The following is a 19,135-nucleotide window of genomic DNA, read 5'->3' as shown; positions in this document are numbered from 1 at the left end:
TTTCTCGATTCCCACTCTTGGGTCGAGTTCATCAAAGTATGCCTCCTGAGCACCCCCAGTTTCTGGTGAGTCTTCCGCCAAAGGAATGGCAGCAAACGTCTCTTGGACCGTGTAGACGGATCGGACGGAGACGTTATAACAGCTCCGTGCACTTCTTTGGTCTCCTCGGAGGGTGCCAATACGCCCATCGTCGCATGGAAACTTCAAACATAAGTGGTGTATCGAGGTTATGGCCCCACAATCGATCAGGACCGGTCGGCCTAAGATGGCATTATACGCCGTGGGGCAGTCGACCACCACGAATGTGCTATGCTTGAAGGCACAAGCGTCGCTTTCTCCTCTGAGGGTGACTGGAAGTTGAATTTTGCCTAATGGCATGAGTGCATCCCCATTGAAACCTTGAAGCTGGATGGGGCATGGGGCCAGGTCTATCTCAGTCAATCCGATCGCGTGGAAGGCCGCTTTGAAGAGGATGTTCACGGAGCTTCCGTTATCGACCAATATCCGTGAGACCTTCTTATTGGCAATCTGGGCTTCCACCACGAGGGGATCGTTGTGGGGGAAGTGCACATGTCGAGCATCGTCCTCCGTGAAGGTGATGGGAAGATCCATCATTCGGGGACGTTGAGCAGGTGATTGAACCAAGGCGCACATCTCCTCGGCGTGCTCTAACTCCCTCAAGTACCTCTTCTGGGAGTTGCGGGTGCTTCCGGCAAGGTGTGGTCCTCCGGAAATGGTGGCGACGTGTCCGTCAACGGGTGGCGGAGCAAGGCCGGGCGGATATGGGTTGCCTGGTCCTGGAGCCAACAAGGCAATGGGCGCCGGAGCGGGTGGAGCAGGAAGTGCTGGGAACTGAGACCCGGGAGCTTGGGGGTGACCGGCTCCAGGAGCGCTAGCGGCCCCCCTCTGTCCCGGGGAATATGCAGCTCCGTGAACCACCCCCTGTCCGGGATAGATAATGGGTATCCTCACCCACTGACCGAGGTGTCCCGCTCTTGCCAGGGACTCGATCTCATCCTTCAGCTGAAGGCACTCATTCGTGGTGTGCCCCACGTCTCCGTGGAACTCACACCTCTTATTGGAGTCTCGCGGACGCCTTCCTCCGTGAGACACTTTCGGGGGCTTCCTGTAGTTGACCATATTACAGGTCGCCCGGTAGACATTCTCTCGCGAGTCTATAAAACTGGTATATTCCGTGAACTTGGGCTCATAGTCCTTCCGGGGTTTCTTTGAATGGTCTCCCCGGTTGGAGTTTCTTCCGCTTCGTTTGCTCCGCGATTGGCTCAAATTTCATTCTGGGGCTTCCGCTTGCGGCTGCGGCATGCCAGGAGCGATACTACATCCGGTTTGTACTGCTCCGTACCCAGAGAAATGGGTTTGACTCGGCGTCTGAGCAGACGCGGAAGGCCCATACACACTTGGAGTGAATCGGGCTCCTGGAAGCGTGAGGGCTGGTGTGGGAGCATGCGAAGCAAAGCTCGGCGCAGTCACGGAAGGCGTTGGAGCCGGGGGAACTCCAAAGGCCTGCTGGTAGGCATCCTCAAGGTTGATGATTCCCTGAGCTTTTGACATGAATTCGGACAGCGTTTCTGCCCGTCTCCTTTGCATTTCCCCCCATAGCAGGGAGCCGACAGTAAGGCCCGATTGAAGGGCGATCAGCTTCATGTCATCGCTGACCTTGGCTTTTGCAGCAGCTTCCATCATTCTCTGAATGAAAGCTTTGAGGTTCTCAGTGGGTTGCTGCTTGATGTTGGTTAAGGAACCAACCTCCATGTCGTGGTCGCGGGCAGCAATAAACTGCCTCCTAAACGCGGATTGTAGCTCCTTCCAACTGTGGATTGATCCGGGAGCTAATATTTTCCACCAGTCCTCCGCAGACTTGGTAAGGGTGAGTGAGAAGCACATGCATTTGGCGTCCTCACTGACACGCGCCACTTGCATCATTTTATTGTATTTAGCTAGGTGGGTACGCGGGTCTGTCCTCCCATCATATAATTCTATGTGAGGCATTTTGAAGTTATCCGGGAGGGACGTTTCCGCGATCCTCCGAATACATGGTTCCGGGTCTTCCTCCTCAGAGTCTGACAGGGCCCCACTTTGCTTCCGGACCAGCTTGGTCAAGGCAGCAATCTGTTCCTCGAGCCTCTTCGTATCACTCTCCGGGAGGTCACGTCCCCGGAGCTTGTCATTAATATGATTTCGGAGGTCATCTCCGCGAGGCCGGGCCTTTTCTCCTTTGGCCTTTTCATACTTGGCCTCCAACCTTCTTCTTAGGTCCACCGTGGACCAGCTATCCTCGGAGTGCGAGTTCGCAGCCCGACCGTCCTGGTTGACGGAATCACTGGGGCGGTTGTTCCTTCCCCTAGGCCTGGGTGCCTTAGCACCGGGCCCTTTAGGCACAGAGTGCCCCCTTGGGGCTGAAGGACGTCTGGGCTTAGGAGCACCAGAGACCTTCTGCGCGCGGGGGGGGGGCAGTCGGCCTGGTGATTCACGCCTTTAGGAGGTGCAGGGGCGTCAGCGCGCACAGGCTCTCCAACTTTTCCTTTGCCCTTGTTAGGGGCAGCTTTGGATGGTCCAGCAGCGGCTGGATCCGTCATGGGGGCATCAGCACCACCTAGAATAGAGGCATCCTCGTTCGAGTCGCCTAGGTCTCCGAACTTACTTTGGAGGCGCTCCATCATGCGTTGCATTCTTTCGGAGACGCGCTCCTGCTCAGCAAGCTTGGCCTTGGTGGCCACCAGTTCTTCGGCTACTTGGACCAGTTCTGGGTCCTTCTCGTAGTAGCAGTCGTCCTTGTAATAACCGTCTTGGACATACTCTTCTTCGTCTTCTAAGTATGTTGTATCTTCGGTACTGACCCGATCCTGGCGGGATGTCGGGTCTTCACCTTGGTAGTTCAAGGGTTCGCTTTGCACCACATCTTCCATCACGGTATCGGGGTTGACCGTAGCATTTTTGTCAACAGCGGATTTTCTCGTAGTCACCATCTCTTTAGCACGAAGTGAATACAAAAAACGTACACAGAAAAAGAGCTGACTAACAACTTCCTACAGCTCTCAATGAAAGCACCAAAATGTTTACCGAGTTTTTCGGAAACGAATAACTAACAGAATAATAAAAAGATAAGAACTGTAGAAATGCTGAAATGTAACTAAACAAATAGTGTTTTTACGTGGTTCAGGCGTTAACAAGCCCTAGTCCACGAGTCGATGTTATTATACTTGGAAAAGGTTACAGTAAGATGGCTGGTGCACAAGAACTTCACACACTCACAGTGTTTCTCTCGGGTTCTCTTGAAGAAGATGAAGCTAGAGAGATTTTTGTAGAGTTTTTGCTATATGATTTGTTTGTCCCTCTTCTTGTAAAATGAAGGGGTCTTTATAGCTAGGGTTTTGGATTAGGGTTTTTCTCTATGTACATGAGTCTTAATTACACCAGCCATAAATAGGGATACAATTACTGTAGTAGCATGGCTACAAGACTCTATGTAGGTATATTTACGTGAAAGTATGGGGAACACACAAAGTCAGCCGTCTTTTCCAAGTTGTCAGCGGAACAGTAGGCGAAAAGGTACCCTTAGGCGTGCTGGGATGTGTGCGGCTTTGACCTGACGGGCATGTCAGGCGGGATCCTGTGTCAGGCGGATATCATTCCAAATATGCCTCCTTCAGGACTCGACCGTTTGGCTTTGTTCCGTGCGAGGCACGGAACTGCTTCCGCGGAGACCACTCGAAGAGCTTCTCCTGGAAGGAGCTTCCCCAAAGGATACCCCTTCGGGAGTCCGGGAGAGTTGACTAGTTTCCATATTGTGTTTGCTTGGAAGAGTAATCCGGACACTAAACGGGAGAGGCGAAGCCTTTCTGTTCATCCGCGAGCTCTGGTCACCTACCGTGAAAGACATCGATAATTCTGCTTCCCCGAGGTCATCAATCTAAACGCTATCCGGAAATCTGGATAACATATAGCATCATTATAGTACTTTTCATTAAACAAGGTCTGAAACTCCTCCCAATTAAGGAGATTAACATCCTTGGTCTGGCCAACCACTTCCCACCAAATCCGGGCATCTTCCCGAAACATATAGGCAGCACATGCCACCCTCTCACTACCAACAACCTTCATAAAGTCAAGAATAGTGTTAAGCATGCTCATCCATTGTTCAGCTTTGATAGGATCAGCGCTGCCTTCAAAAACAGGAGGTTGCTATTTCCTGAACCGCTCATAAAGAGGTTCCAATCTGTTTTCAACCCCAGGCTGCTGCCCAATAACTGGCACTGACATAGAAGGTGCCTCTGGTACATTAACCACTGCAGGCACTTGTTACTGCCTCAGGAGACGAAGCTCCCCTCCCTGTTTCAACACTACAGTCTGCAAATCACTAAACAACTGGTGCCAGTTTGCAGGTGCTGGCTGTGGAATCTAGGATTGGTCATTCTCTTGACCCTGACTGTTGTCATTATTCTGACCCTGACCACTCTGGCCAGCTGTATTGTCTGTTTGTTCTGGGTTCATTCTGTCACTGATACCTTACTGAAACAACAACCAATACGGCCAGTCAGGTAGTAATAACTAAACCTCTTGCCGCCTCACGGTCCAAGAACAAGCAGACAACTATCATATTCCACAGTCATTCAATATGCACAAACAGATACATGTTTATGGCACTCAGCACTCAGCATGTATCGCATGACAGTTCATAATATCCCATGCATACAGGTAAAGCATTTCCACCACATTTAGGCAGTTATGCACATAACTACATAAAGAGTTACCAAACCAAGAGTCGAGCTTGACTTCAGTGATGTGTGTACATGCCCAGCCAGTCTACAGGAACCTTAACCTTGGCATTGCTCTGATACCAAGTTGTAACGCCCTGGCTACCCCAGAACAGTTACGGTGAACGGTGGACCAGAAATTTGACTCGTTACCTGAGTCCTTTGGTCAAAAACGTGCTCTAAGTGTAATTAACAGGTTAAGGTATAAAGCCAATAAAAAGGAAATGGAGATTTGTATTACAAATTGCTCTGCAAAGCTAAACAAAACGTTTATAAGTTGTTCTACATACAAAATGGTCACTAGTGTTTGAAATTTACAATCCTGCCGACCTAAGCAGCAAAAATAGGGTAAACCCCCTAGTTCCTCTGAGAACTCCTTGGCCGTGGTGGTCAAGCGGCCGCATATGTACACATCACCACATCAGCTCTCCACTCAAGGCTAGGTGAGCTTTTCTTTCCCTTTACCTGCACCACATAGCACCCATGAGCCAAAGCCCAGCAAGAAAACATAACACTTTTCATAAACATTATCAAATGAATATCATTATAATCACACTGAACATAAAGCTTTTCAACAAGCGAGTGAACATCACATAATCTTAGCGGGGGGGAGTGGCTGCTAGGTAAGCCACTAGCCTCCAAGCGCTTATTTCATTCATCGACCCTCGGGGTCGGTCTGGCATTAATGCTCTTTGAGCCATTCAATGCTAATGGTCGATTAGATCTAATCTCCGTTGGTTTGCGTGATCCACGCTTAGGCCGTTCTGACTAATGAGTCAGTGCTTTGTGACCAGTGTTCAGTATCACTGCCGAACTTGACTAGTAAGTCACAGCTTCACAGCTGATACTAACACCTTTGCCAATTCTGACTATCAAGTCAGTGCAACGTGACCAGTGCCCAGTACCACTGCCGAACCTGACTAATAAATCACGGCTTCACAGTTGATACTAGCACCTTTGCCAAACCTGACTAATAAGTCAGTGCTATTCACAAGTGAACAACATATGCTAAGCATTCCATATTCAATCCATGTCCATATTACTCAATCAACATGCCTTACAAACATCCATGCATGTCTCACTTGGGGTGCAGTTTTCTTACCTCCGGTTCGAGCTAGAATGAATTAAAGAATGACCCTGAGAACGATTGACCTTTTGGTCCTTTAGCGGTTACCTGGTCATAACCAAATTAGGGGATGCCATCAATAAAATGAATAATAAAAGGTTCCCAAACCAAAACCTAACCTCCGGGACCTCAAACACTACTCAACCGGGTAGTAGGTTCAATCCCGAGGCCTTCGGTTTGAATCCCCATGCTAAAAACACCTTTTTGGCAAAATTGACCTTAAGGGCCGCGGCCCTCCCCTGCTGCGCCGCGGCACGCCCTTCAGACAGAAGGGGCCTCCCCTGCCAAACACCAAGGGCCGCGGCGCACCACAACTGCGCCGCAGTGCCTAGCCCAGAATGGTCAAAATGGCAGCACGCGAACTAAAACTTTCCCCTGTATTTTCCTCCCAAACCAGCCCTTCAAATCAGTTCAAAACCTCCTCCAAACACATAATTAAACCCCTAAACAACACTCATAACTCTCCCTCATCATAACCCAAGACAAACCCCAACTAAATCCTCCATCAATTCCAACAATCCTCCACAAAACACAAGCTGAAAACTATCTTTAAAACAGGGCAAAACCAGAAAAATAATGGTCAAAGCTTACCTCAAACTTGGTATTGAACCCTCTCCAATGGCTGAACTAACTCCACAACCTTAGCCCCTTGATTTCCTAGCTTAGTTCCACACTTGAGCTCAAAATTCCAAAGAAGAGAAACTATAGAGATGAATGTACGGGAAGGAGAGACTGTAACTCTGTTTTTGTTCTGTTTTACTCTACAGCCTTCCAAGCTCATATATATCCAAGCCAAAAGACCTTTATACCCCTCGGTCTTTAAAAGTTTCTAAAACCTCTTCAAGGGTAATTTTGGCACTTTCCATTAATCCCGTTAATGATAATTAACGCTTCCCAATTCCCTCTAATCTCAAAATTCTCAAACACCAATAATTCACCTCCCGTTACCCTTTAATTCCCGGTAACACTCTAATCATTAAAACTCCCCGAGACTCACCCCGAGCCCCGAGCTTAAGCCTGTTATGACCAAACTGACATTAAGCATTCCTTGATCGTCTCATGCCAAATGGCTCGAACGAACCCACATCATGATGTGGTCTCAAATTATATCACCAACATGCGAACAAATACCCAATTTACCCTCAACGGGCCAAATTACCATCACACCCCTGTAATAAGAAATATGGACTCGCATGCATGAATTTCACATCATATCATAATATGATCAACATATACATGCATTTATCAATTAATTACATAATTAAGCAAGTATGGCCCTCCCGGCCTACTGTTCACGCCGTTAAACACAACGGAGAATTCGGGGCATTACAGGTCCAAACAGCTGCGTCCGAGTAGATGGCCCTTGCCTGAGGAAATGTGTGCCTTGGTCCAAGGAGTAGCCCCAAGAGGTCCGGTCGGACTTGATCCGAGGAGGCCAAGGGAGTGCATGGCTCGGACCTTGATCCGAGGAGGCCAAGGGAGAGCATGGCTTGGACCTTGATCCGAGGAGGCCAAGGGAGTGCCTGGCTCGGACCTTGATCCGAGGAGGCCAAGGGAGAACATGGCTTGGACCTTGATCCGAGGAGGCCAAAGGAAGGAGTGGCTCGGACCTTAGTCCGAGGAGCCCCAAATGGTGTGATCGGACCTTTGTCCGAGGAGCCCCAAGTGCTTGGCTCGGACCCTAGTCCGAGGAGAGGCCAAGTGTTTGGCTCGGACCCTAGTCCGAGGAGATGCCCCAAGTGGTTGGCTCGAACCCTAGTTCGAGGAGAGGCCAAATGGTTGGCTCGGACCCTAGTCCGAGGAGAGGCCAAGTGGTTGGCTCAGACCCTAGTCCGAGGAGAGGCCAAGTGGTTGGCTCGGACCCTAGTCCGAGGGGAGCCCAAGTGTTTGGCTCGGACCCTAGCGCAACCAAATCGAGGATACTCAACAACCTGTCTCTATACGATGATAAAATAGACAAAGGGAGAATCAAAAGGAAGGCTATGTTTTCATTATTTCAAGAAATAGAATTTGAAGAAATCACAAGACAAGTTCTGTCGTGGGAGTTTACGTGAAAGTTATCAACCGGATAGGAGCTTTTAAATGATCTCAAGAATATTTTGCTAGAAGAAAAGTTTATCATACGAGGAAAATCGTATAATAAACTTGGGGGGCAAATGTTATCCCCAAAAATTGGAGATCAATGACGTGGAAATAAAGGTGAAAAGTGGCAGTGCATGGTCAGTAAAAGACAGATTAATAGTCAATAAATACATTGACTCCTCAGAGTTGTGATAAAGTGACTCAGTAGATTGGTGAAGAGGTTGGACTGCTTGAAAGATGTCATAACCAAGCCAAGTGCATCCTAGGAGATCCCAAAGGTGTGGTCCGAGGAGACCCCAAGGGGATGGTCCTAGGAGAGCTAAGGAGAGTGCATCCTAGGAGATCCCAAGGGTGTGGTCCGAGGAGACCCCAAGGGGGTGGTCCTAGGAGAGCTAAGGAGAGTGCATCCTAGGAGATCCCAAGGATGTGGTCCGAGGAGAGCCCAAGGGACTTTGGTCCTAAGAGACCCCAAGAGAGTGGTCCTAGGAGACCCCAAGGATGTGGTCCTAGGAGAGCCCAAGAATTTGGTCTTTATGCATATGTCCAACCAGTGCATGGTTGTCCAAATAAAGAAATGGCATGCTAGAGGAGAGTGTCATGTTAGAGGAGAGAAGTGCATGTCTAGCACTTGCATGTCCTACCAGCAAGTGTATGTTCGACCAGCATGTGTATGATCGACCAGAGTGGAGGTGAGGTGGATCAACTAGCTAGAGGAGGACTAAGTTAAGATTCCCAGAAACAGCTTCAACAAGATATGCGGGAATCTCTCATTCTTCCCACAAATGGGGGGTTTTGTTGCATTTTGAATGTTTTTTGTAATTTAAATGTAATAAATATAATAAAATATCCCGATTCTAAGGGATATCAGATGTATGACCCTAAGCCTATAAATAGAGGGCTTATGGGATTAGAGAGGGGCTTCTTCTTTCTGGACTTTTGAGAAAATTTAGGTCTGAGTATTCTAGAGAGAGAAAATGCTGATATTTGAAAGAATTCTTGTATTTTTGCAATCTGTACTGAAGAAACTCAGTTGGCTCAGTCCATCTGATCTTGAGTACAAATCTATAATCACAACTCGTAGTGGATTAGGCTATCACCGACTGATCGAGGCTGAACCACTATAAAAATCTTGTGTGTTATTTACTTTTGTTGATTAAATTGTCTGTGTTATTTAAATTCTCTTGAAGGTTTGTTGTATTTGACGTTCTCACGTCGTTCGCTAAAAACACAGTCAACACATAGCATTAAGAAGGTGACAACATATTGGAAATATAAACATTCGAGCAAGATTTATGTCAAGGGATTATCACAGCAAAAACTAAAGAAAATTTGCAATGCTAGTCAAAGAACACGTACTGAGACACAACTGTGGAAATTGCTGCACCAGTTGCACCCATTTGGAAAGAATACATAAGTATGGGAAACAAAATCACAGCTACAAGATTCCCAATACCTACATACACAACACCACATGAACTGACAAGAAGAGTGGTTCAACTTTGAAGAAATGGAAAAGAACACAAGGACAACAAATTGAAGACAAAATATATGATTTTCAATAATTCTGTCAAATTGAATGGTTTATGAAATCTAAAATACAAATTACACTAAGTAAAATGATGCAGCTACTTGATTAAATTTCTGTAATGATTTGCAAAAATTATAAGCAAGCAATTCAAATATACCTGAACAAAAATTAGCTTAGAGAGGTGGGACTTTCCTTCAGCTACTCTTTGATACCCTAAAATTCAAATTCAAATAAAAAAAAAACTTACATTAGAACCAAAGTCGGGTGTAATGTGGTAGAACAAAAGAGATCAAATCAGACTAAAAACTAAAATGAAAATTGAATTGAATCGAAATAGGAGATGAAACTCACTAGATTCAACCACCATGTGGTAGGAGAAATTGAAGCCGTTCGTTCCAGTAGGCCTTCCATATATGGATTTTTTCTGCTGCATCTTTTCTTTTTCTTTTTCTCGGCTATGGACAAAGGGCTTTAGCTTAAAAACCTTGCAAAATTTTGGACAGATCCCTAAATTATTATTATTATTAAGAAATTTTAAATTACTTCACCATGATGATATAACACAGTTCAAGGAAATGAGGGATAGCGATGAATCACAAACAAAATGTCGTAAGGAAAATGAAAAGAACCTTTCATCTTCTCCTCAACGACATAAGCTTGGTGGTGGCCCGCGAATGGAAGTCGCACTGGGTCGAAGGCACGCAGAGGTGGGCTCGCACCTGAGGTCACTTGGTTCGGGGGTTGGGTTCACGGGTGCCTGAGATTTGGAGCTTGGCTCGAAGAAAAACGGCTGTGAGGATGGTGGTTAGGTGGTCGGAGCTGAGGATGATGGTGGTTACGGGAGTGCGACTAGGGCGAAGGGAAGAGAGAGACGAGAAGGAGAAGGGGAAAAAAGGTATGAGAATTGGGTCTCGCTCGGGTCTCACAAATTTTCAGGTCGTAAATGAAAAAAAATCTAAGTGGCGCGGGATGGTGTATTATTACCGCCCTTTTTTTCACAAAGTGGCCCATTATAGTGCTCTAGTATAACACTTTTTTTATTAGTATTATATTCATGTGTTATGGAAATAGGTATTTGGTGTAGTGACTGTTCCCATAGAAATCAATCTGCCTATTGCCATTTCATCTTTAACTTCCAACGCAGATTTCAGCCACCAACTCAATCCACTCACCCAATGACCACTCGCTCCAAAGTTGGTATTTTCAAGCCAAAAACCTTCCTAGCCGCTGTTTCAAATCAAAACAACAACCCTCACTCTTTACCTGAATCCCTTGACTAAGCTTTAAGCTCACCAAAATGGTTATTGGCTATGAATGAAGAGAACACAACACTCATCAATAGCAAAACCTAGCTTCTTGTTCCACGTCAACCGCATATGCATATTGTTTATAACAAATGGCTTTACAGAATTAAGTACAATCCTGATGGCTCAATCAATCGGTACAAAGTGCGTCTTGTTGCAAAGGGGTTCCAACAACAACCTGGTATTGATTTCTTTGAAACTTTTAGCCCAGTTGTTAAACCTTCTACTATTTGTGTTGTTCGTTCTTTAACAGTCACCTTTAATTGGGATATTCAACAAATTGATATCAATAATGCCTTCCTCAATGGCACTCTTCAAGAGGAAGTGTACATGGAACAACCCGCTGGTTTTGTCAATCCTCATCATCCACATGCCGTGTGCAAATTACAAAAGGCTATTTCTGGCTTGAAACAGACGCCACGTGCTTGGTTTGATAAGTTAAAGGGTTCTCTTCTTGACCTTGGTTTCCAAAATTCTACGGCTGATACATCTCTATTCTTCTACAATCACAGTGATGCTAGCTTATTTGTGTTGGTGTATGTTGATGATATTCTTCTTACTAGTAATAATGCTACTCAAGTCACCACTATTATCTCCAAACTTCAGACCTTATTTGCTCTCAAGCCCCTTGGTTCGGCACATATTTTCTTGGCTTTGAGATAACTAGGGGGCCTCATGGATTACACTTATCTCAAGCCAAATACACCATTGACTTGTTGCAGAAAACTAACATGCTCAATGCTAAATCATGTCCCACTCCTATGAATCAAAACAACAAGTTGAGTCTACAAGATAGTGCTCTGTTTGAACATCCATGTCTTTACAGAAGCATCATAGGGGGTCTGCAATATCTCATACTCAGTCGACCGGACATTACTTACTCGGTCAACAAATTGAGCCAATTTTTACAAGCTCCAACTCAACTTCACTGGAGTGCTTGTAAGAAAATACTAAGGTACCTTGTTGGATCAATTGGAGAAGGCATATCTTTCACATCAGCTACAAATCTATCTCTTGAAGGGTTCTGTGACTCGGACTGGGCGAGTTCTCTTGATGACTGAAAATCTACAACTGGTTACTGTATTTATTTTGGAAACGACTTGGTCAGCTGGAGTTCTCGAAAACAAAAGGCAGTGGCACGTTCTATTAGTGAAGCATAATACAGGGCATTGGCTCAAGCCTGCACAGAAGTCATATGGTTGCAATCTTTATTTAAAGAAGTAGGTTTTTTATGTAAAGGCCCTGTGATGTGGTGTGATAATTCTGGAGCACAACAGCTTGCTTCAAATCCTGTCTTTCACTCAAGAACCAAGCACATTGAAATTGATGTGCACTTCATTCGTGACAAGGTTCTGAACAAAGAAATAGAAGTAAGGTACATACCAACTGAAGAACAAGTCGCAGACATTCTTACCAAATCTCTCAGTATACAACAATATCACTATCTTAAAAACAAGCTTGCTGATTCTCATTCACCACTGCACAGCTTGAGAGGGCGTATTGAAAATATTAATCCCTCTGTAACCGAAATGGAAGGAGATAAGGATCACCTTAATGATGTGTAGCTAGTCGTACAAATTTGTTATGATTGTCAAATCTGTTATAACAGATTCCTTTTTTCTTGGGATTGTGTATAGCTGTATAGTCCTTTAATATTTCTTTTGTCTGCTGTCTTTATTGAGTATTTATTGTAAGAGCAATTTCCAATTTATGTAACCGTTGAGCATTGAATAACCTTGGTAATAGGCAGCATTCAATATCTTTTCTCTCTGTTTAACTCACTTGAAACTGAAATTTCTTCCTCTTACCCCATTATATATTTGAGCTGATTTACAAACGACGGATACACACACATGACGTCGATTCTTAATGAAACGTCTAAACGTACATCGTTTTTCTGATACACATGTACCAGCTGCAGAACATAAGCACGCACAAACTTACACTCTGGTCTCTAGTTTAACAATATTATTATCGCTTTGGTCACAGAGGTGATATACATCAAGCTACGCTGTTTCTCACACGTACCATGACATATATAATACAATATATATACATATGTATATTGCCCGCGTTATTATAATTTATACATACATATAAAAACTGACGTACGATCTATTTGATAGAGTAACCAAGTTTCAAGGCATATTTGACCAGGATATCAAACTCGCTATCGTTGATATGTCCGTCTCGGTTGCGATCGGCACGGAAGAGCGCCAAGAAAGCCCGCACGCCAGGTGCACGTGATCCTAGCGCCTTGAACGCATGCCTGAGCTCTTCTTTGCTCAGGAGACCGTCTCCGTTTGTATCAAAGCGCATAAACATGCCTTTCAACTGTGATTCGTCATATCGCACTGAGACCTTTTTATGAGCCTCAGTGTACGGCGGGCACCGAGAGAAGCTACTGCATGCCACATTCTTTTCCCGAATTACTGGACGATGCAACATCTTAACTATTTTGTCTGATCTTTTTTTTTTTTGTTTAATTATATATAAAGGCTACGGACAAATATATTTGTAAGATTGTGTGTTTTGTCTTTGTGGTGATCATATAATGTCTAAGGTACGGAGGTATTTATAAGTTTATATAATATATATATAAGCACAGCGTCTAAATTTGGCCTAATTATGCCAAAACCTTATCCAAGTCTTTCACTTTATTTTAGTACAAATGACCCACAATCTGGATTTGGAGGCGCACAACTACCCTGATGCTGGATGATATTTATTGGTGGCAAATATTATGCGGATTCGAAAATAGGTATACTGACCATTGTTTTTGTAAGTGAGTGTCGAACAAATATAAATTCTTGAGAATAAAATGATACTATTTAATAAAAATAAATTATAATAGGTACTGGGGGAGAAAAATGTGCTACGTACTTTGGGATTTATGTAAAAGAGCAGAACGGTAGAACTCAAGTTCACCATTTTAATTGACAGCCCTAAGAATCTGACTGCAACAAAAATTGATATATTTTCATCTTTACATTTAACAATAGCTAATGTTTTTTACTATAAATATTCTAGTACTTCATGTAATACTATTATTACTAATCATAGTCATTATTACTATATTCACTAATTCTGGTGAGTTTTGTGTCTACTTTCATCTCTTGTTGATACAATAATTTTGGGGAAAATAAAATAAAATAATACTGCCATATATTCACACACATATATATATATATATTAATTTTATAAGAAAGTTACTTTATATGGTGAAAAGATCCATGGGTGGGGAATAATTGGATTTTTTTTATAACAAATTAAAAACACAAGTATAATGACCAACCAATGCCGTTCTCTGTCTTTTCCCTGATAAGATTGAACTCACTTTGCTTTAATCTTTTCAATAATTTTGCTTGAATAGTGCCTAACTTACAGCAATATATATGTGCATATACTATTCTTAATATTCCACACGTTACATCTGGAAAGAAAAAGAAAAAGGACCACGACGAATAGTTTAGAAAATGCTAATAAAGAGTTTGTTAAGTTTCATATGGTGTTAATTGTATCAAGTGTCTGTTCCCTTGCACTTAATTTGTTAAAAGTGTTTGTTCTAGTAGTTTGTTAAAAAAACATGTTAGATCCCAACAATCTAGTAAAATCTAGTGAATATGTATTGTTGGAAATTCAGATGAAAAAATAAAAATGTTTCCCTCGCATCTCAAAATAAGGCGTATATAATTTATTTTTTCAGTTGGGTAGGTGTGTGTGTGTGTGTTTTTTTCACTCACAATGCCAAAAAAATTATAGATCTGTTTAGTGAATGGGGCAGACTAGAACATATAGCTTAATAGTACTGTACATTTATTTTGACATAAAGGAAGTTCTAAGTTCGACGTGATAATACATAACCGTTTCATCCCGTTACCTCTATCACTTCTAAATACACACAAAAGTGAAGATAAAATTTCGGCCAAAAGATAATCCGTCCTATAATTTAGAAACAACGTTTAATAGGAGACAAAATGGCTATTTGGAGTATACTGCATATAATTTATATACCAAGCTAGCTAGATATGGTCATTTTATCCACTAGTCTTGTTCTTCTGATTTTTCGTACCTATTGTTTTTTCACTTGTAGAAATAATTAAAACCGATGTGGATTACTTCTACGACGATTTAAGAATAAGGTAAGTTGGTAAATCTATATTATTCTAAATTTTGGGAATCAAATTTAGTTAGAAACACAATAATTAAAGTAAGAATTTCAATGTGTTGACTGCCCAACCATTTTCTTTCTTTCCACTGAAGATTAAACTCACTTTTGCGTTCATTCCTTTTGCTTATCTTATCATTTTTGTTTGAATAATGCCTAACTTATCCACAAGAGTACATCTTATAGCTAAGTTATCGATAAATATAATATATATTCTTAAATATTCCACATGTCACAATTTGGAACAAGATACGAATAGTATTGAGGAAGCTAACTCGAGCTTGATTAATATAAACAGATTTTCTTTATTATATATATATATAGATTTTTTTATTAGAGAATTTGTCTAAAAATAAAATAAAAATTGCCTCGACTAAAATTGTAGTTTAAATAATTGTTGTATTTTGTTATGTAGAATAATAAAGTACTTGTACTAATTATCACTACAAAAATTGTTATTTTTCCGCAGCCTTTTTATGGCTATGAAAAACCCACCTGCAAAGGTCAAAAAGTTTTTGTCAACGCCGAATTGTGCCAGAAGGTAATGATACCTTTGCAGTGTTTTTGCACTATTTCCAGCAAAATCACTACAACAGAGCACAGTTCCGCCAGTAATAATAGCGTATTCTGCGGGGAACGTAGTTTACGTTATTCTATTAATACCGGTAGATTAATAAATACGGGACTTCACTGGTGTAAAATAATAGTCAACCTCGTTTGACTCATTTACTACCCGTAGGTCTCGCTCCTATTAATTTGTTGATAATTAATTAATAATATTAAAATATAATAATTTGTTTGATTTTATTTAATAATAAATATATATAATACTTATTTAAAGATAATAAAATTTAATATAAATTCAAATTAGTTATTAATAACACAATTAATATTCATCAAACAAAATTATATATAGACTAATTATAAAATTAACATTATAAAACTATCAATTGTCTTAATTTAATTAAAAAACGTAAACTAATTATTATTGTTTAGATCGGGCCAACCAGGCGAGAAATATTCATTAACATTCATGCCAATATCTTTGCCAATGTTAGGGCGCGGCAATAGTAGTGAAGCAAACTATGGTGCTGGTGGTGAAGGGTAATAAGCTTGTGGAGATTGCTGCGAAGATGATCCAAATTGTCGAGTATGTGGTTGTGTCGAGGGAGACTGGTGCAATAAACTCTCAAACTGATCATACCTCTGCTGCTGCTGCGACAAACTCACAAATTGACCATATCTTTGCTGCTGCAATGAATCCCCAAAGTCATGATGCCTAGGATGTGACGTCTGAGATCCTGGAGGGACGTCGGGGTAATAAATAGGAGGGGACTGGGAGGAGCGACCATACATGTACTGAAATTGTTGTGATGTACCTCCATATACATGTTAGGAGAATTATGTTGAGGTGGATGAAAATGGTTTTGTTGTTGTTGTTGTAGCATCGACCAAAGAGGTGGACTTTGAGAAGATATACCACATTTAGGTTGTGATGGTAAATACCATTGCAGAAGGTTGTCAAACCGCGACTCAGTTTGTGAACTGGTATGCTGAGGGTTACCAGATGGACCTTGTTGATATCTCAACATCCGGATCTCTTCATGCATTGACTTCATCATCTCCACCATAGTAGCCATGTCTTCTTGAGGCGTATGAGCAGGTTGGGCTTGTGACTGACTTTGACTTGTGGAGCTGAAAGCTCGTGTTTTCCCTATCCCTTTGCTGTAACCCACTCCTCTTTGAAAGTCAGACCTCTCCCCAAGTACTTTATTCATAATCTCCTACTAATCGATCGACGAGGAATCAGTAGCAGATCCAGTTTCAGATCCCTTCGTCGGTCCTTGAGACTGGCTTTGAAGCCGTGCCCTCTCAAGCTCTTCCGTCATTTTTTCCTATTCATAAAAAGTGTTAGAAACACAATAGTAACATAGTTTAATGAAAATAACAACATAAAATTCAAACTTACAAAAGTTTCTCGAGCTGCGTCGTTGACAAAAACTTTTGTCGATTTTCTCAAATGGCTATCTTTCAAAGTATCAATAATATGTTCATTAGGGTTCTCTATACAAATGTAGAGATAGTATGTTAGAACGTATAATTTTGTTAAATTAAATTAATATTCTTACTTACAAATTATTGACGCTTAGTTGCCAACGATTTTGTGCCTTCCGTCGATGTATACTTCATTTATTTTCTGTTTTTCTTGTTTTGGTTGGATTGCGGAATAAATTTTGGGCTAAAAAACAACTGAACAATATCTTTCCAACTCTCTGTACAATGGTCAGGTGGGGCAATGAGAACACTCTCCAAATCTTCTAGCTCAGAGTAATATTTTTTGAAGTGAGTATGTCTCATGTTCTTTCTCTTATGATATATTTTGCGCATCTCTGTGTAGATAATTTTCATAACTCTCTCGGGTTCTGGATGACCATCAACATTAAAAAATAACACGTTAGTTTAGTTTGTAAGTGATTATAATAAAATATTTAGACCATAAGATTTGTTCTAATTTTTTACGTTCATCTTTTGTAAGACTTGATCCTTAAATTGTTGATGTACATCAGCAAAATCCAAGTAATGTCCTGGCAACAACAAGGTAACTTGGAGGCCTATCTTGCAGACAAAAGCTTGGTCCTCCAAGCCAACCACTTTGTTCGTCCTAGGATCAAGCTGAAGATCTAGTGGTTTCCCGGCATTCCGCCTTCGAATTTCAAGTGGTTTGTTATTAGCCAGGCCATGACCCTTTCTTTTCGGCAGTTCAACTATCCACATTTTCAATAATCACAAAAATTTGAAAATATTAATATATATTAAACATTGGTTGAGCTTTAATTTCAAGCTATGAACAAAATTTGAAAATCATTATTAACCTGACTCGTAGGAAGATGGTACTCTACTAGGATCTGGCGGGTCTAGACCACCACCATCTCCACCATGAGAGGTGACTATATCAGCTGACATTATACTTAAGAACAAAAGTTATTAGTTAGTATTAAATTATTAGTTAGTATCAAGTATCACCAATGGAAATGAACAAAATGATTACAAGTCTTATCTATTATATTTTAAATGATTGTTTTTATTACAAAAATATAAAAACTATGTAGAATAATCACCATCACTTTCATCATTAATTAAATTGACATCAATCAGAGATGTATTATTAACATCATCTTCACAAAGATCAACTAGCAATTCATCTTCTTCATCGACTTCTTCTTCGCCTAAGTCGTCATTTATGAAATTATCATCCAATTGATCAGCAAGTGAATTTTGTATAGTGCCAACATATGTTGCAGGTTGATGAGATTCCATAACCAGTTGACTGAGATCCACGGTCAACACAAAATTTGATGAGCTTGTGTCATGTACAACATCAACATCAGCTTCATCGACCTCGATGTCCCAAATTTGCGATGATTAACATCCTCAACAATTTTCCACTGTCGACCTCTAAGTAGATCATCAAGATAGAATACTTGCTTAACTTGGCTAGCAAGTATATACGACTCATCTTTGTACCATTCGCCACTGACGTTTATACTAGTGATATTATTTTCAGTGATTGTTTTCTTCTTGCTTGGATCAGTGTTAAACCATTTGCACCAAAATAATGCTACTGAATATGCACCAGTGAAAGATAACACCAGTACTTCTTGAAGAGTGCCATAAACAAATTACTATTTTTTCTTAAAATAATTTATTATATATTTAATTTATCATTATTAATTTTTAAAACTTTTATTAAATAAAATTATCAATTTCTATATTCAAATAATTTAATACTAGTTAATATTCGATAATGTTATTTAATAAACAAATTAATAAATTTTTTTAAAATAATTTATTATTTATTTAATTAATCATTATTAATTTTTAAAACATTTATTAAATAAAATTATTAATTTCTATATTCAAATAATTTAATACTAGTTCATATTAGATAATGTTATTTAATAAACAAATTAATAATTTTTCCTAAAATAATTAATTATTTATTTAATTAATCATTATTAATTCTTAAAACTTTTATTAAATAAAATTATCAATTTCTATATTCAAATAATTTAATACTAGTTAATATTAGATAATTTTATTTAATAAACAAATTAATAATTTTTCTTAAAATAATTTAATATTTATTACTAA

The 19,135-nt window shown here is 41.0% G+C and overlaps 1 pseudogene; it reads right to left on the bottom strand.

Annotated features, from left to right (window-relative positions):
• Positions 1-9,944, bottom strand: part of LOC133795979 (protein DETOXIFICATION 45, chloroplastic-like) — a 35,644-nt pseudogene extending 25,700 nt beyond the window's left edge.
• Between the last annotated feature and the right edge of the window lie 9,191 nt (positions 9,945-19,135).

Source organism: Humulus lupulus, chromosome 8, assembly GCF_963169125.1.
Source record: "Humulus lupulus chromosome 8, drHumLupu1.1, whole genome shotgun sequence".
NCBI lineage: Eukaryota > Viridiplantae > Streptophyta > Magnoliopsida > Rosales > Cannabaceae > Humulus > Humulus lupulus.
The sequence above is the reverse complement of the archived record's forward strand: the minus strand, read 5'-3'. Positions and strand labels throughout refer to the sequence as shown.